Raw genomic sequence first — 20395 nt, 5'->3', positions numbered from 1 at the left:
TCTCAGCCGCAGAGAGAAGAAGCTGCCCAAGAATGGAAAGGAAGAAATATATCACATCATCTGTCTGTCCACAGCCTTTCCTCTGGGCTTATGGAGGTATTTTAGAATTTTTTGTATGGGCGTTTTTCATGGGAGATAGAGGTGAACCCTCGAGGGCAGTAAGGCAACAATCTTGAAAGTTTGGGCTTCCTTGTTTGTAGACTAATCTGACTTTAATAGTTCTTTTTATTCCATAAGGGCTGTTAATACCAAATAGGGGGTTTTTAACATTTTGATGGCTGGGGTGGTGATATGGGGGTCTTGTGTCACGATTTTAGTGACCTTTATCTGTTATTGCCACGGTTTGTCATTGAGATATTTACTGATTTTTTTTTTCTGTCCTGCTTCATTTTGTGTAATTCTTTAATGCATATTTTTTATTTATACATTATAAACTGAGAACTCAGAAGGTAAAATTCGAGAATCTTTAGCCATTTCTAATAAAATGTATTTTAGAAAATGATAAGGTTTGCAGTTGGAGTCAGCTTTATTTATATTCATAAGCCTTTCATCTTTATACATACTCATGGTATTTTCAGTGAAGTACTTAAATGTGGCACTTATAAAATGCTGATGACATAAAATATGGTTGATCCTCTTATGGTTTGCTGCTTACACTGAAAATGTTAGAAAATAATAGGAAGAGAAATTTCTTTAGTTATAAACTCTACCTTGCTGTTTCAGATTCTAATGTTTATTGAAATCATTCAAAGTACTTTTCATAACTTTGTTTTGTGGTCTTCTGTCTCAGTCTAAACTTTTCTCATTTGCGGGGAGGATTAATGTACTGTGAATTAAAAATTAATATTTGGAAGAAATAAAAGCTTTGCTGGGCTTTAGTTGGTAATTAACAATGTTTGAACCTGCTTATGTTCTCTTATGCATATTTCTAGTGGAATATTTTGTTTGGAATCTTGCCACTACGACAGTAATCTGTATCTAGATTCATTTTTTTGTAAGTTAAATAGTAATATTTAGAAATAGCATTTTTGAATACTTAAAGAAAGAAAAGAAAAATGAAAAATGTATCTGTTGATGTCAGTGTGGAGCTTAAATTTACACTATAATAACTTTGGTTCTTTGTTTAAAAATGTAGCTTTTAGCATATCGCAGTTAGCTTTGCACTGATTAATAAAAAAGGAAAGTTTTTTAATGTGGGGAGAAAACACCTGCTTTTGTCCAGCTACACAGATGGATGAAAACAGATCACTGAGGTACAAGAATGCAACAAACATTTGTATTGTTTCAGAGTTGTATAGAATACTTCCATATTTTAATTCCACATTCTGATTTCACTTTAGAAATATTTTAAATGCATCTCTATTAACACTAATTAAACTAATAAAAGTGCTGATTTTTACATGAATTAGAAAGTTAGGGAAAATGAAGATGGAAGGTTTATGATCAGAAGCGGAACTTTAATAGACGTGTGCATCCACAGATGACATGTCACCGAGTCATCATTGTATTTTAATTGCTCTATTTCCTCACAGAGGAAAAATGCACATTGAAGTTCTGGTATCTTTAGACTGATAAAACCAGAACTTCTCCTTTTTTATTAGAATTACAGACATTAAAATAGAGTCATAGTTTTGGAGGATATTGAAATGATATTATTTTTTAATGCTCTACCTCTACCTCTTAGCATATCACAATTTATTCCAGGTACTCCACCAACATTGCTGTAAACCTCTCAAGCTTAGAGGTGATAAAACAGGTTTTTGTCAGTGCACACAGGAGTACACACACATAGGCATATTTGGGGGCCACAAATATTTTTGCAATCACACTAAAGCTAGAATAACTGTAGGATAATTTTGTTTGTTTTGTTTATTGATTGAGGAGGGCAGAAGTATACTCTTTATTAGGTTAAACAATAGGAACGACCTGTTTTCTCTTCTGGCTAGAATTATACTCTGATACTCTGTTGCTTCTTGCATTTTTTAAATTTCTGTTTGTTATAAACATGATGGGAATATGCAGGTGTACAGATGGCTTTTTTTATTTTTTCTCTTTTTTCTTCTTTCTTTTTTTCTTTTAAATTGTTGTGCAACCAAATTTTTTCTTCATTTAAAGTGCAAAATCCAAGGAAAGTAAGAGCTGATTCAGCTACAGGTAGGCTAACTGGGCAGGCATTTTAATAGAAGTTAGTGAAAGAAAGTACATGCAAATAATATGAGATAGAAAACATTAAATGTGCTGGCTGAGTTGGGTTTAGAGAGTCTGATCTCCAGGTCTGTATTTCCCATTGTCCTTTACAGAGCTGGACATACACTGATTGCATGTTGCTGTTTCAGGAATGAGTAACCCCCCTCTTACATATTAATTTCTGTAAATCATATACCAAAAAAATTAATTTAGCATATTTTTGCATTCAAACTTTCTGGCTCTGCATTTTCAGGAGAAGCACTGACGTTATGTGCATCACCAGCACTCGTGTTCAACAGAGGAGCCAGTTCATAGCATGCTAAAGGGATTGTTTGTCAGACAGATGATTCTGTATGAACTGTAACAGCCTATTAATGGTGTGCTGGGGTTTGGACTGGTCTGTTAAGGGTTTGCAGTCCAAAAATAAGCACGATTGACTGGAAACTCTGAGGCTCTGTATACTTCTCAATATTTGCTTTTAATCTATGCTGTGCCATCAATACCATCTTTATAGTCCAAACCAGTCTATGTTAGATACAGACATAGAGGTAGGATGTGGTGGGAATTTTTTTTGTTTGAAAATGAAGAAATATCACAAATGAAAGATTTTGAAGCTATCTTGAGTAATTAAATTCTTAGACCTACATAATCTAATCTCTGTAACACTTCATTTTTATGTTTTTGAGGAATTAAAACGTGTGCGTCCTTTGTAACATTGTTTTATGCAGTGTATTCAAAGAAACAGGTGCTTTAAACTTTTGGCCATTGTAACTGGGGAAATAATTTTCTGTGTTTCATATGTCAGTAAGTATGGAATACATTTTGTTGTCAGTATTTGATGCTAAATACACCCACACTTAATAAGTGCATCATAGTAAGTGCAGCATCAATGAACCGACAGGTTGATATCATCACTGCAGAGCTGGAGAAACACCAGCTGTAAATTTAGAGGACCCTCAGTGACATCAGTACAACTGAGAAAATAATTTGTTGCTCTGACACATTCTATCCCTGGCTGTAGCTGCTCAGCACCACACTGAATACAGAGGTCAGTTATTTATTTACCTTCAGCCCAGTGCATTTTCAGTAAATTTTGTTCTCCTAGCAATCACTTACCAAATTATTTTTCTTCTTTTCACTCCTTTTGCTTGAAGAAGATTGCAGTCTGTCCTGTCTGTTATCACTTTCCAACTCTGAACCTGAGATGGGAGAGGGAGAGAAGGAGCAGCACACTCATAATATTTGTTGTTGAGCTGATTTTGCATTACCTCCCACTGAGCAAAGCGTGAGCAGCATCAGTGGTGCCTTGTCTGCTCATCACTTTGGGGACAGGAAAATTCCTCAGCAGCAGACTGTGCTGTGGATGTCAGGAAGCTAAAAATATGCCATGCTTCTATTTCTGATGATATTTTACAGTAACCAACCAGGATCAGACTGTCCATCAAATGGCAGCTAGAAATTCCTCTCGCTGCAACTCTACTGAAAACCTTATCAAACATGCAAAAATGCACACTGGTGTGCAGCAGGGAGAGGTGCTTGCTTTTGCTTCTGCAGTTCATGAGGAAACCTGCTGGATTGTCTGCATTATGGCAATAGAGGCACTGCAGATAATTTTTACAGATGTCTCACAACAATCTGACTGAATACCAGAGTGAAAAATGGGAGATGTGCAAATGAAAAAAAAATGCTTTGCAAAATTTTGTTCAGGACTAGCAGGTGTTGAAATTTCTAGATTAGATCACTGAAGGAATTGTATTCATTGCCAAATTCTTACTATTTTCAGATGCAATCGATTTGGGAAATATAAATGCATTTTTATCTTCAGTGTGTTTCCTAATATTGTAATGACTTAGAATGCAACTCTCCAGTATATTTGAAGCTCAGAGAAGAGGCAGCATCATTAGATGCCATGGACTAAACAAACCTTGTAGGGATATAACTGGATGCAGTATAAAATAAAACAAGGGACTGTGCTTGAAATGAACTCATGGGAACATGACAATTCCTTCCTTCCTTCCTTCCTTCCTTCCTTCCTTCCTTCCTTCCTTCCTTCCTTCCTTCCTTCCTTCCTTCCTTCCTTCCTTCCTTCCTTCCTTCCTTCCTTCCTTCCTTCCTTCCTTCCTTCCTTCCTTCCTTCCTTCCTTCCTTCCTTCCTCTCTCTTCATTAAAGGAAAGAACCAGATGATGAAATGTGTACCCAATATGCATTTATGCTTTCATGCACATAAAATTAATTACAGAGCTAGTCAACTCTTGTGTATGCAAGTCTGCCAAATCCCTGAAACTTGGCACACTCCAGATGGAAACATAGGTGCAGTCAGGGTTAAGGTTTCCCATAGAGGCTTTGAAAAGAAAAAATTTCTGTTATGTGAAAGCATTGCATTGAAGTCTTAGCTGAAAATGAATAGAAGTTACTGAAATGTTTTAGAGTAACATGAACAGGGAAAAGCACAGTAAAATATACTTAAATTGTTTACTAGGAAACTCATGTAGATTTTTGATGATCTTGTGTATTCATAAGAGATAATATTATTGAATATAGTACTGTATATATCCTTGTACTTAGTGACTAATTGTTCACTGTGATTATAGAGAGTTACGCAATTCTGCTTTATGGTTTTTTTTTTAATCTAAAATACCACTCATGTCTACTTCATGTCTTCAAACTTCTTAGAGCAGTCTTAAAAGCAAAACAAAACAAAGCTACAAACCATAATTGTCTTTATGTAAAAGCAACACCACAACTATGTTATGAAAAGAAGATAAAAGGGAAAATAGGACAACAGTGTTACTATATGGTCAGAGAGAATTGTTTGGGTTTGTCTTTAATTAATTATGAACATCAGTATATTCAGAAGCCTCAGTTATTTCTGTTTATTTCTTAGTGTAACTTACCCACATTTCTGTTGTGAATATTTTCTTGTAATTCTATTTTACTCCAAGTTCTTGAACCTTAATGATGAATTTTGAGTAAGACTGTAGTATAGTGAAGTGCTATTTGTTTATTACTAGCTGTAGTATTTAAAATCAAACAGTTTTAGGAATACAAACCCTGTTGAGGTCTAGTGGAGACTTGTGGTCTTAAGTACCTTAATGCTTCCCTACAACTCCCAGTGATTCCCCTGTAATCTTGCTCTTTTGTCAGCAATCCCCATAATTTACACATCCCATTTGTGAATACACAGCACACATTGGTCTTCACAGCCTTTTTTAACATACTGGGTTTCCAAACATAGTATAAGTAAAACAGGAAAGAGAGCTGTGCAGAATGGTCAGCAAAATAATCTTCTCGCTAGAAAAGCTGAGAAAAATATTAGAAAGTATAAGAAATATTTTCAGATCAGATTTGTAATTATGGAGCCAGTGAAGCAGAGGTACAAGCAAGTAGCTTGAAAAGGAAGAAGGTGCAAAGAAGGCATCTGAGTCATAGAAGACTTCATAAAGATTCTGTAAAAGTGGGAGGGATAATTTGGGATCAGCTGATTATGTGAGTGGAAAAAAGTAAATGAAGAGCTTTGAAAATGAGATGTAATTCTCATCTATTGGTGCTGTCATTTTAATAATCATTCATTAACAAGAATATCAGCTGCATTTTGTGTTTCTGTGATCAGAATTGAAGATAGGATACATTTGGGGTTGGACTGTTAATGGTCACTTACAGAGTGACTGTCAGGAGCTCAGAGGAAGAGTGTGGAAAGTGCTGGTACCCTAATCTTTCACCTCAATCACTGCAAGAATCTCTGATATACAGATATAGAGCATGGTTACATCCTCAGATGTTTTCTGATGTAAGTGTTGATGTGGATGACCATAACATCTGAGTTTTCTGACTATTCAGAAGTCATATGATAAACCTTCAGCTGATGGAAATGACAAGTTAAGAGAGGATGGCTGTCTCTTTTCTCTTTGAAGTAATAGTTGAAGTTCCTATATATATGTGTGTGTATGTATATATATATATTTATAGGTTGTGTCTTTGTTTAAAATAATACATAAAATTGTTCCCATGTACATCTCAGGAGTCACCCATATTGCTCTTACAGTGTGTACCTCTGATACTGCTGCTCTGATTGCTGTTTCCCAACTGCCATCCTTGGAATGTCAGCACATACAATCAACTGCTTTCTTTTCCTCTAGACTTTCAGATTTAGTGGGCATTTTTCCCCCCTTCCCCCTCCTCTGCTTGGATTTCTTTCCAGTGGTTCCCCTCCCCCTCTTCTTTAGTTTACAGACTTCTTCAATGCTTTTTTCCTGTGCTGATTGCAGGAACACCCACCTTTCTGTGGTTTTAGTGGAGCCTTTCATGCTCTTTTCTCTGTACCAGCCCTCTAACCAGATATTTAGGCCAATTATTCTGTTCAGTTTCATTATTCTGCTTCCACAACTACAGTAATAGCCCACTTGAAAGATCACTTGGCTTCTTTCACTGTTGAGGCTGCTTGCTAGTTCCCAGAATGGCATCTTCACATCCTGTGATCTTCTGTTGCTTCTTTTTCCCCCAGAGTTTTATTTAAATTAAAAAAGGGTGGGGGTTAAAAGGAAAACCACACACATATAAATGAGCAAGGGGACAAAAAGAAGGCCAGATATCAAATACATGCTTCAAGGAAGGGAAATTCCAACACTATCAGTTTGCAGGAGACACTGAATATCAAATACCATTATTCAGTACATTTTCCACAACAGAACTGACTAAAATTCCCATTGAGATTTCCTAGAACCAGCTTTGCCTGCTCTTTGTTTTGCAGTCACAGAGTATGAATTTCACCTACAGCTAAGAAATGGCACCCAGAAAACCTTTACTTGGGTTTTGGCCTTGCCCATCTATATTAAAAAATGTCACTTCAAAAGTCTCTAAGTGCAGGTTTTTAAAGGGTGTGTAGGCACTTCACATGATAAATTTAGAATCACAGTGTTTGTGTCTCCCAGATTATACACATCATTTAAATTTAACTTAGGGTTTTAAAAAATCAAACTTTTCTGCCTCCTTTTCTCTTGCTTCTTGTTTCCTTTTCATCTCCTAATTTTATCACTTATGTGTGAAATTATTTGCCTTCTTCACCCTTATCTCTTGTGAATTAGAAGACTGAAGATATGCAGAAATATTTCATGCTTATTTCTTGTGTCATGGTTACCATCAGATGAGAATTTTAAGACTGGATCCCAATTGTTTTGTCTTGATAAACCTCCCTTATGGTAAATATAGATTCTGTTGTTCTTAATACTGAAATTGTTTTTCTAAGGTAAGAACTGTGCATTGTTGTTGAACAAGAGTAATCTTTTCATCAAATTTATATGTAATTTGTTTGTATCTGTTCCAGCCTGTTTTTCTCCTTCCATAATTAATACCTTTTTAATTGGGCAGCAAAACAAAGGTGACTTGGGGTAGAGATTTTTTCCTCCAAATATTGTATCAAACACCAGAATGGTACCTTATATTATTTCTGAAAGGGAAAACAAATCCAAATGTCCCATACCTTAAAAATAACAAGAAAAAAAATTTCATCTGTGAAGAACATATCTCATTGCCTCTTATGCAGACAGTGTGAAAGTACAGCACGCTTGAATGATCAGGAATTTCTTGCAGAAAGTTCTTTAATTACCTTAACTTTTAGAGGTTTTTGCTTTCTGTCCAATAAGAGAAAAGGTGAGCCTGCAGCTGTAGCAAATGTTGCCTTGCTGACAGTGCTGGGGGACAGGGAGGGTCAGCCCCACACAGGAACCCTTCCCACGCGAGCCCAGGGATGAAATGGGCGCTTCTCAGGGTCAGGGATAAATTACATTCCTGGCAAGGTGCAAACAAAAACTCCATTGCTATTCTCTCAGAAGAGCTGTCACTCCAGCACCTTTCACAGCCCATCAGCCCATCTAAAGAAAACACTGAGAATTCAGAATTTCCATAATTGTTCTTATACACACAGTAACGTGGTGAAAAGGTTTTCTGTAAGGAGGGGGCTGGTATAAATCACATACAACAAACTGTTTCCAAATTCAGAAGGCAGAACTTTTGGCCCTTTATTTTTAGTGACATGCCGAACTAGAAAATAAGATGCAGGTCATAATCATACCTCATAATGGTAACAAATGCTTATTTCTTTTTTAGGAATATATTTAGATAAAAGATAAATCCCTCTATCTCTCTATATTTCAGAAACTTGGGATTCTAATCTCATTTCAAATCCCAGATATGGTAACCAAAGAGTTGTGTACGTAAAATAATTTTGTGGATCTATATTATTCTTATCTGAGGCAAGAAGGGATTTATGGAGAGAAGTGTGGGTAGGGCTCAGGCCAAGGAATTCTGTGTATTCACTGGACCCTGCTGATTAAGTGTACTGGCATCTTCTTAAATTTTATAATTAAAAGCAGTTCAAATGATTTATTGAAGCTTCCCATGTGTTCAACAAATAACATTTGAATATTTTTTCCTATTAAATCCAATTTGTTCCTAGTATATCTCCAAACTACAGTGCCTAAACTTCTAGCTAGATAATGAAATACATATTCTTGAGGTTATGTTTTTGCATAGATAAAAAAACCCCATATTTGCTGTGATCATTTATTATGCAAGGTGTGTAATGCCATTTATAACATAGTTTTGTCCAAATACTAATTGCCCCAACTATATCTACACATTAAAGGGAGCCATGCTTGAGTGGGACATACATTTTTCTGATTTCTTCCCATTTGTCAGCAATGGTCCTGCTATTTTTCCTGACCTGTCCTCACTTGCTGTGCTGAACCATTCTGAGATCTGTTTTTTAAGGCAATGCTGTGTACTGAGGGTTCATCCATCAATTCCTGTACCTGGTGCATGTGAGACTGCCAGGTTCTGTTGCTGTGTTCCTTTTTAAAGAATCTCAAGTGACTCCCAACACAGTGAGCAAAAGGACCTTTCCCTTCCCTCTGTGATTTCAGAACAGGAGCACACTCTCTGCAGGCAGCATCCCAAGGCACTGGGATTGCCTATTGCTATTTTCAGCCTTTTGGGAGGCTATATATATATATATATACTTATTCTGTGTTTCTAGGCTTAAGTAGAAGAGATAAATGCCCTGGCAAGCTGTCTTTGTACTCTTCCACACTGTTCTTTTGTGGAATTTACTTCAGACCATAATCTACTAGCTCTCTATGTTGTAAAATCTTGTCTCAGAGTAGTGGAGAAGGATGGCAGAAAATAAAGGACCTTGATTTTTAGCAGCAGCTAAAGATAGATATTAAATTTTTCTTTTCAAGGCTTCTGAGGTACATCCAGGGAATATCCAGCAGTCTGGTGTTCTTAGTGGGCTGTGTGGCCCACGGAGGGTGTGTTCTGGACCTAATTTACCCTGGAGAGCTGCAGCCCCCATGAAGAGCTGTCCTGGGAGGGCTGCAGTGTGGGGAAGGACCCAGGCTGGGGCAGGGAGAGCTGTGGGGAGGGAAGGAGCAGCAGAGTGGAGCTGTCAGGAAGGGACCACAGCCCCCCTTCCCCACCAGGAATCCAATGGTGCCAAGTTTTCTTGGCAACCCTGATTTAATACGTTTGCCAAATGCAATTTTACCTGAGTAGTTTCCCATCCAAGACACCTTTTTGACAGCACAGTAAAATTACCAGAGGTCTCTGACAAGCACATTGTAATTCCCAGTGAATATCAACTCTTACAAATGATTGATCGGGAGCTGGCTAAATTATCTGTTGTGACATCAAGCTATCTGGTGGTTTTGTCACTGACAGAAAATGGCAAAAACCTTTGAATTTATTATCCCATTAAAACTGTCCAAAGGTACAGCCTGACCCTGCCTGGGAATGCTGTTTAGGTACTATGTGTGGGTGTCTGATCCCATGTCATCTGCAAGGGGACAACCCTGTGTCCCCAGGGTGGCAAAGGAGTCCCACAGCACTGCTTCCTCCTCAGTTATCACTGACATGTCCACTGGCAGGGCTGTTTCTCTACCTTTTCTCCCTCAGTGGTGGGAGGAAAACCTCTCCAGGCAGTGTTCTGCCTGTTCTTCAATGCATTTTTGGGACTGGTTGTCGCTGGTGGGAACCAGCAGTGCCCAGGCAGCCCCTGCTGTTCTCACCACCCAAACTCTGTACAGGTGGTGCTGCTCTCTCCTTCCCTAAACTGAAAAGGAATTGTTTCTCTAATGTAATGCTTATTTTGAAAGCTGGGATACAGAGGGATGAGGTATGGCCTTGGAATTATGATTATAGCTGATGATGGCAGGAGGTATCATCATGGTGATACTGAAAGGAGGCCAGGAAAAAAAAATTCCCAATGTCTTTGACAGAGCTGAAGCTGCATGAGGAGTGGCTGAGTGCACTTGGTCTGTTCAGCCTGGAGAGGAGACTGAGCTCAGATCTCATCAGGCTCTGAAGCTTCCTCACAAGGGGAGTGGAGGAGCAGGTACCAGTCTCCTCTCTGGTGTCAGGACTTGTGGAAATGGCATGGAGTTAAGTTAAGGGGAGGTTTAGGTTGGACACAAGGAAAAGGTTCTTAAAATGCTCTTCACCCAGAGAGTGGGCATTGGATTTGATTCCTGCCCACCTAGTGGTGGGCATTGGAACAGTATCCCCAGGAGAGTGGTCACAGCCCTGAGCCTGACAGGGCTCCAGGAGCACAGGTTCTGATTTTTAGGGTGTCTGTGCAGGGCCAGGAATTGGAGTCACTGATCCTTGTGTGTCCCTTCCCACTCAGCATATTCTATCATCTATGATTTTATTTTCTCTGTCTCTATGCTTGAGATAGTGACACCATGCCTATAATTATAAATAGGCATGCTACGTCCAAGTACCTTAAAAGTTTTAAATACTTGAAAAAATTTAAAACAAACTTGTGTGTAAGATCTTCAGATCAAACATTTCTTTGCCTGTTCTTAACCCTTGAATTCTTCATGCAAGGAAAACAGGCCTCTTTTATGGTGCACAAATCTACTGGAGATCAAAACCTTTCTCTTGAAAAGATAATAACAGAAATAGCTGAAGCTTTATAGATTATGGGATAAGAACAGACATTACCTCAGGTGCCCAGGGGATGTAAAATTTGGCATGGTAATCAGAAAGATGGTTAAATTCATTATTCTGATGTCAAACTGCTGTTCCAGTCACAACTTATAAAAAAGCAAAATCTTTTGAATTCATTAATGTTCATTAATGATGAAATTGTTCAAAGAAACGTCTTTGTGGAGGAATTAGAGCTGAATGATAATGACTGAAACTCTGCTATAAATACAACCATCCCAATATGTGTTATTTCTTTAATACATGCTGTGAAAATGTTTGGAAGATGCTGAAGATCCACAGGAATACTAAGGATAGAAGTTCTGTTCTGAATTTATTTTTTAAAATATTAATAATAAAAAACACTATAAAAAAAAAGGAAAGCAAACCTTGCAATTTCTTTTGCAGACCCTCTTGCCATTCTTTGGCTGGTGCCAGTAGGAAGGAAAAAAAGTGTTTTCATGTGTGATGTGGTTCAACACTGGAAGGAGTCTGCAAGCTTAATGGAATTATTTTCTGGGTTTTTCTCTGTTTTGGGTTTTGTTTTGTTTATTTGTTTGTTCTGTTTTCTTTTTTCTTCATAAGGATTATGTTTGCTTTGGTAATCTAAGAAATTTCCAAAGGATTTGTAAACTGTTAAACCTATAGTTACAGAAAGCTTTTAAATGTTATTTTCATCATACTTCCCAAGAAATACACCCTTTAGCTAAATTAACTTTGGGAATTTTAAAACTAAGAATTCCTGTTTACAATTACCCATGTTAGCCATTACATACAGGTGAAAAAACCTAAAGCTTTAAGTACGTTGTATTAAAACTGCTTGATAATTATCTTAGCCTTACCCATGGCAGAAACATGTAAGACTGAGACCTTGTTGTCTATTATTTCACCTCAACTTTATCAGAAGGTTTGAACAATATTACAGCTTTTGGAATGCTAATTTGTTTGTTTTGTTTAAAATATTTGATAATTATCTTGCTTCTTTGCTTGCAAATCTACTGGTTCTGTTTTGGCATTTGCAAACTTTTTTTAATGCTCCCTTTTTTCTTAGTCCTTTAACAACTTGATTTGTGATCTGAATATTTTGCCTGGTCAAATGGTGTTACCTACCAAATTTGGTGAATATGGCATCTTAATATTGAGATGTTTGGGTTTATACAGCCAAGTTAGAACAGAAATGCTTCTGTTCCTGCTTACCACATGAAGGAAAAATGCACTTTGTTCCCAAAGTCTGCACATCTTTCTTGTGCTCCAAGGCTACATGTTGAGAGACCCCCTGCCTTGGTGGTGAAGGGATTGGTTTCAGTTTTTAGGAGGCTTGGAGGGATCCCCTTGAAGATCTTCCACAGAATCTCCTATGGGTTGTGGGGAATTGTGTGGGCTTAGAGTGGGTTAAACAGTCTGTGGTGACATGCACGGTCCCAGAGGCACTCTCAGTGAATTCCCTGTCTCTCTGCTCTCTCTTGTATCATGAAAGACACTTGTTTAGTCTCAGCAAGACTAGATGAAGTCTATTTTAAGTCATTACTCTCAGAAATAACTTCCCTCTTTCTTACCCTAGCTCACTCTGTCTCTTTGGTTCTTATCTCTGATAAAATCTTGCTCCCATTAAAGGTCCAGGAGAGTATTGTCATTCATTTAAATGAACTCAGAATGTCCTGTCTTCTTTTCTCCCCCAGTGGAAGTGTGTGTTTAATGTTTTCATACCTGTGTGAGATTTTCTTTTCTGTATCATTTTCTGAAGGGCATTCAAACACCTTCATTCTATTCATCTGAATAAGTAAGGCATATGAATACTCTTATCCATTTAATAAAGTGCTGCTCTTTGAAATCAGTGAGGAGAGTGCTATTTCCTATTTCTGGTTCAGGTTTGTCACCTGCTCCAGCTCCTTTGGGACAACAGTTTGGGAAAGCAGGAATGCCAAAGCTGCTGCTACGCACTGGTGAGCTTTCAATGTCACCAAAAACATTCTGGTCTGATTTTGGGAGCAGTGGCCAAATTCCATGTGCTGACAATCCAGAGCTTGTAAAGGTGAAAGGCTCTGTGCCCTGGGAAAAGGTGTGTGCTTGTTCAATGGAAAACAGTCAGTGCCCAGTCCTATCCTCCTGAAGCCATAACTCCATTTTACTTTGACATTTTACAGCAAAAAGTATTTTTTTCCTGCATTGCAAAACACTGTGTCAGTGAGGAGCACTGCACTGATACAAGGTGATGAATTGGGCTGATTTCTCAGAAGTGCAGTAATAAACTCTGCTCCCTGCTCAAGAGCTGGAACTAATGCCCAGCTTAGCTGCCAACTTCAGTGTCCTGTTTAATTCGTTTGGTGACTTCAGCCCTCCAAAGGTATCTTTTATTACATCAGAAGTCACCACAGCTGATTATAGCTGATAACTGCAATATTTGTTGATAACACCACAGGGATAAAAAAAATAGCACTAAATGGGCACACAGATTGAAATTAGAATTATTCACAACTGTTTTGAAATATCTTACAGGGAACAGAGATGAATAAGCTATGATAATAAAGGAAAGAATGGGGATTTCTCTTAAAAAGAGTGTCCTAAAAATAAATCTTTAACTAGAAGACACAATTCTTTAAGCTTATTAAGCCTATACAGGAAAGCTATATTACAAAAACAGATTTTAAAGTACTTGTAATTGTCATTGCATAAGTTTTTTAATCAACTTATTTCTTTTGATATCAAATTCCTGGATGAAACCATTTACATAAATCATTCTTTAGCAACCTGGAAGTAGTTTTAATTATATGAAATCTCTATTCAAAATCTGAACTGCATAGAAAAGTTTTTTTGTTAACTTCTTGAGGTTTTTCTCATGGAATAGGATAAAATGAAGTTTGAGGCAACCTCGTTGTCAAACTTATGTTTTGTTGAATTCAAATAAATTTAATTCACTGTTTTGCTGACTGTAAAAATACATTTAAAAGACCTGCACTGCAGTCAGGGTGTGTGTTTGTCCAGCATGCAGGTAACACACACAAAGTTCTCTGGATGCTTTCTGCTCCTCCACATTGGCTTTCAAGGCATGTGTATAATTATGCGTTCGTGTTGTCATGGTAATTGAACCTGCAGTTGTCAGGATGTGGAAATCACTTGTGTTAGGCTGGAACAGAGAATTCCAATTAAAGATAACCATGAGATCATACTGTTGGTTTAAGTTTGACATGGACAGAGGTTATTCAGAGAGGGATCTTTATTTCATTTGCTTAAGTGGTATCTAATACTTGTCAAGAATTAGGATTGCTCCACATTGTATCTTCATGTGTTGGAATAACTCCTTCAGGCTATTGGTGCAGATTTTTATGATGTATGGGGATTTTTGACCTGATGCAGTAATCCTTTATGAGGAGGTTAATTCTCACTCCATGAGTTCAAAGGCACATGCAATGGAGTTTCATGTTTGGTTGATGGAGCTGAAAGTTCAGAAGGGAAAGAGGAAGGTTTAGGAAGAGAGCTAAACAAGTGCTGCTACCCCTTTGAGTAAAATTGGGACAGGGACATAACTGAGCCTGGCTTAGACAGTCTTCTGCTTTATAACATTGTGAGAAACAGTTAGTTTAAATCTTGACATATTTAATAGGCTTCACAGGATTTGATGAAATTATATTTTCAGCTAGTTTTGGGGTTTATGTTTACCATAAGATAAAATAATAAGTGGAGGAGAGTCTGGGAAAAAATTCAAGAAATTGTCTTAAATACAGAATCTATTATAACTAAACCATTCCTGGCAGACATTTTTCTAACTGGTTTTCAAAGCTATGCAGGATTTTTTTATTTTCCTTGCACATTTGTCTTTACCTCTGCAAAGTTTTTTTTTAATGTTTAACTCAAAGCTCTACTTTTAGAATAGAAGGGCATATTTGTGTTCTATAATGCTGTTTTGAAGTCTTTTTTAGAATAAGGTCTAATATTTCAGTCTTGCAGATTGTTTTCTAGACTGCTGCTCTTTCTAATTAACTGCATCTTTTAATCTGCAAGCATTGTGCACAACTAAACAGTAATCCATCAAAAGCAAGTAAAGCAAAAAGATCATTTCAGATGGCATTCAATGCCTGCTTTATTCTGGCTATGAGGCTTCCAGTATGATACCTGCTTTTATTGGCAATAGCTTTGTGGATACAGGTTTAGCGTCTGATCCAGACCCTTTAGTGCAGAACTGTTGTGCTGTTTCCAGCTTACATTTCTGCAGTTCATTATTTCTGAGAGTAAGAATAATGCAGCTACCCTTGAGTCAAACTTCATCTTTTGCAAACCACTTCTATTGAGAGTTTTTGGACTCTAATTGTGTCTCCCAGTGTGCCTGAAGGTGTTCCCAGCTTAGACTCATCTTCAAATGCTGCCAGGCACGTGGTGGGATTTCTGGGATTGTCCTGGGCAGTGCCAGGAATGGGACTCCATGATCCTTGTGGGTCCCTCCCAGCTCAGTCATTCTGTGATTCCATGGAGGGTTATGGAGCAGTCCCTCCTCTGCTATCAGGATTAAATATGAAAATACAGAATGGTGCTGGATTCAGTGCTGGCCAAGAATTCCATTAGCTGCCTTTTTCTTGTAGGCACTGGTAGCTATAGCACAGCTTTTTTCTATGCTACTTACCCTGTAGTATCACTGTTTACTTGATGTTTCTTGGTTTTCTTGGATAATGTCCTGTGCAAGGATGCTGAAAGTATTTTTAAAATCATGAAATGTGCCATCAATTATTTCTCAAGGCTTGTTACCTTGTTGTGCCTTGTTTTTGACAAATCCATACTCACCTACTCATTTCCTGGTTTCCTTTTAGGCTGAAATAGTAAAGAAAATTAAAATAACTAGGCTGTCTTCTTACCTCCCCCTTCTACAGCTGGCATCATTTTTGCTCTTGTGAGAGTTTTTGTACTCATCTCCATCCATCATGTCCTTTCTAAAATAATTCTGATAATAACTTTGAAGCAGTTACAGCTCTGATATTCGTCCACTCTTCCAAGACTTTGGGCAAATATAATATGGCACAGGTAACTTTGAATTGTTTGACTTACATATTTTCATAATACTTTCCCTATTCTGTGCTGGCACTGTAAAAGCTGCTTTAAGATACATCAATTCTGGTTATTTACAGGGGCTTGCTATTTGACAATTATCAAATATTAAGCCATCCTTTGTATCAACCATGCTTTGCAGTCTCAAAAAAAAAAAAAATCAAAAATATTACTGCTACTATCTCCTTATGCCACTTACTGGATCTTCTACCCAGAAGCAGGTGTACAGCAGTATCTGAACTTATATTATAGAATAGTCTTTTAACATAAAGAGTAAGTGTTCTGTGGCTCAAGTCTGCCTGTGTCTTAGTGGCAGTGCTTGCCTAATGATTCCCTTTGAAAATGACACATATCTATGTGATTTTTTTGGTATGTTGCCTTGCTCCTGCCTTTTAATCTGGAGTACTCATACTATGTTGATGCTATCACAAAATGTGTTTTCTGCCTGGTCTTTATTTTTTTTCAAATAGCTCTTAATATTCAGTTTGTCTTTCTCACTGTCACTGAGCACAGAGGCAATACTTTCAGGGTGTTATCTGCAATGATTACAAGAGCTCTTTCCTCTGTAACTACTCAGTACAGCCCCTCACAGAGGATAGAAAGTTGGGATTAATTGCTAATCATTTAGTAATCATCAGTAGATCTCTGGAATAATGGAAAGATATCATTGCCACTAGGGCTTCATCACTGATCTCATGTATCTGAGCTGCTTGGGGGTGTGTGTGCTCTGTCACTGATTCTGGTTTTTGTGCTGGCAGCCAAAACTTAACACACACTGCTGCTAGCTTGCTTGTCTTCATCTTGTCTCTGCTTCCAGAGAGTGTTTACAAGTAACTATTTTATATTTCTCTGTGCTAATGGAAGTTTGTTTTCAGTAGGACTCAGTAATTCTGTGGAGGGATAGAATGTAAGAAAATAGTGCAGGAGGTAGTTTCACACCTGAGGAGTTGCAGCTGTACTAATCACCCAAGATTAGGAACAGCCCCGCCCTTAATGGGCCACAGGTGTGTCCAATAAGACAAGTGCTACAACACGGTGGGTTAGGTGGGTAAGGACAGATTTGCGGTTTGTTGGTTGCTTTGTGAAGAAGAAGGAGTCAGTGCTGGGAGGAGCTGCACATGAGAAATCACTGAGAAGGTATGGAACTTTTGCAATAAGATGATAACATAATTCAACAATCCATTGGCTCTGCAGCAAAGTTGTGGGTCAGAAGTTCCTCCCCTGCACCCAGTTCACCAGCCTCCCATGTGTTCTGTCTGGCTCTTCCTGAATCTTAGCTCGCTGAAATGTGCTCCTTTTTAGCCTGAATTATTTAAGTGTCTTTGCATAAATACTGCTGTGCTGATAGGTGGGTCTGTGGCAAAGGGCCATGACTCAGTGACTAGCTTTATTTGTGAAACTGCAGTATCACTGCAGTGGTAGAGCTAAAAGGAGAAACTCCTAAATATCTCTGAAAACTTGGCACACACACACACCAGCTTCTTGGGGCTTATGTAGCTGAAGCTTGAAACCAAATTCTATACCCCTGTCCTCTCCCATGGAGTGCTGCAGGTAGAGTGTGGGTGCCATTTACACCTGAGCTGTTATTACGCTGAAAGGGGGATTCTCAGCTGCTTTAGCTCATGTTTTGACTTTCAAATACAAGTATTTGCATGCTTCTGCAGTTTTGCCCTATTTAGCAAATTTAATTTTAACAGCTTGTGGGAAATTCCTACAGAGTCATGATGTATCTACAGCCATAGTTTCATGCATAAAAGTTTTCTGGGTAGTTGAGTTTCTACCTGTACAACAAACTGGAGGGAATGTTGATCCTGGCAGAGATCAGAGAATATTTTGCTTCAGGGGGGTGAAGGTTTCACCCTTTGTATCTCTTGCTGAAGGGTCTCCATCTCCTAGAGAGTAGGGCAAAAAATTCAAATCATTGGCTCACTCATAAGGGTACCTAAATATATTATGAACATTTTAAAGGCAGTTTTGCACTCTCTATAAAATTGTATGACATCTTAGGGAAAGAGAAATATGTCAAGACTTTCAAACTCTGTGAGGTGTTGTTGCTACATAGCTCAGATGTCCAAGTTTCCCATAATTAGCAAGGTTTTGTATAAAAGGATAGCAACCCAAAGGTTCCTAGCTATTCCTGTACTTTGGCTCTAAGCGTAATGCCTGTGTAACACCTTCCTGCCTGTGATGTTGTGTGTAATCCTGTGTGCAGCTACAGCTCTGGGAAGTTCATATTAAACTCGGTGCTGTGGTTACTCGTGAATGAAATCGCTGGAAGAGTCTTGGGCGAAAAAGTACATGGAAGGATTTAAGGCAGAACATGGCAAAAGCAAAGGCTGCAATTATCTGCAGCTGAAAACAAGTAGCTTTTAATATGTCCATTCACCTAAGAAGGGAGGGAGAATTACAGACCCACGTGCTCTTTCTCTCCCTTTTTCTATCATTTCTCTTCTTCTTTTTCCTTTATACAGTTTATCACCCATAATTTCAGGATGTGTTTTGTTTCTTTAAGCTGTTTTATCTAGAGGCTTATGAGGTCAGTCATGTGTGAATTCTTTTGTTAGTCACCTCACCTTTTGCCTTGATGATAGAAAATTGATCAGGCCTAAAGTACAAGTTCAATAGACAACCCCCTTGGTCCTTTGTCTAGGAGAATAGCTACCATTGAAGGCCATGAGCAGGTTGCTATTAATATGACAGCCTGCTCTATCTCCCACTGTAATTTATAATGAAATACCTAATCTCCATTATTTTGATCCAAGCAGGCGATCCCATGAAAAAGTCTTTTCATCCAGTTCCCAATGGCAGTTACATGAGAAATGGCAAACCAATAATTTTTGTCAAGTTTTTTAAGCCAACAGAAATGCTTTTCCACTGCTACAGTTTCAAAAGGCACAGATAAAGCTCATTCACTGAGATGAATGAAAAAGCCATCTGGGGTTTTTCTTTTTGACTTCCTTTCCTTTTCTCCATCCTTGTAATCAAATTTGAGCAAAATCAAATGGGGCTTTCTATGAAAGTACCTTTTGTTGATCTGAACGAGCTGGTAATTTACAAAATACCCTTCCTTTGTGAGGAAGGCTAAAGAAAAAAAGAATCAGTAGCTTTTAAAGCTGGGCCTTGGTGGGACTCTAAATGCAGTGAAAGCAGTCTGTGTTGAGAGATTGAAATGCATTTCAAAGCCAGGCCTGAGTCAGGGTACAGGGAAGAAAAAACCTATGTGCATTTTATAAGAAGAAAAACCTGAATGGGAAGGGGAAAAGAGAGAGGGAGAGAGGAAAAAATCTGGATAATACATTAATCATTATTTTGGAAATTGTCTTCCTTACTGACACATACTGCGTAACTAGTGATTGAGAACTTGGATTTTTGTTCTATTATAGGCATCTCAACATTTGTCTGTGCTGCTTTAAAGTTTGAGAGGCAAGGATCCTTGAACACTGCTGGACGATGTTTTAAATGTGTATATATGTTTTTTCAACTTTGCTTTTTGTGGTTCTTTTTCCTTTTTTTTTTAACCTTGCCTGTGAAGTATTATGAGGAAAAATACTTGCAGGAAAGCTGAATTTATTCTTTTTGGCATTCTAATGTTTATTTTTATTGTATTTCTGCTTACCAGATTTCCTAGGGGTAATTATTTCCCACTGACTGAGACCACAGGACAGTGTGAGCACCCAACAAATAGTAAGTTTATGCCTTGTTTTTATTATTTGTATTTTATGATTAATATGAAAAAGCTGAGAATGATTAATTGCAAATTCAGTATTTTAAGAATGCTATACAGCTGTATAAATCTATGAATGTGAAATATTGATGTGATTTAATGCTTATCATCTCTGTTACTTACTATAACTGTTTAGTGAGATAGAGATAAGTGTATTGTCCTGTGCTGAAGATAAAATAGCTTGAGAAATAAAAATTAATTAGCATATTGTAGGCAATGATGTGAGCAAGCCTAGCCCATTTTTAATATTTTCTTATTTACAGGCTTGCTTAGAATGCAAAATGTTTCTCCCTTTTCAATTCTGTTTTGATTCAGGATATTAATGCATTTAAAAACAGCTTTCTGGCTGCACAATATAAAATATAACCGACAGTTTACAGAAATGTTGACACTCATAGTAGAAACTCTGGGGTTAATTTTTATTTTTAAGAAAGCTTCTCATGTTATTTTTACCTTGACTTGTGCTGTAT

The 20395-nt window shown here is 37.7% G+C and overlaps 1 long non-coding RNA gene across 1 annotated transcript in view; it reads left to right on the top strand.

Moving 5' to 3' along the window:
- Positions 1-20395, top strand: part of LOC134423819 (uncharacterized) — a 257787-nt gene continuing 237392 nt past the window's right edge. The window contains exons 1-2 of the long non-coding RNA XR_010029202.1: positions 1-96; positions 19821-19885. This is a non-coding gene — a long non-coding RNA (uncharacterized LOC134423819). The remainder of the gene's footprint in view (positions 97-19820; positions 19886-20395) is intronic.

This window comes from Melospiza melodia, chromosome 12 (genome assembly GCF_035770615.1).
Source record: "Melospiza melodia melodia isolate bMelMel2 chromosome 12, bMelMel2.pri, whole genome shotgun sequence".
Taxonomy (NCBI): Eukaryota; Metazoa; Chordata; class Aves; order Passeriformes; family Passerellidae; genus Melospiza; species Melospiza melodia.
The sequence above is the reverse complement of the archived record's forward strand: the minus strand, read 5'-3'. Positions and strand labels throughout refer to the sequence as shown.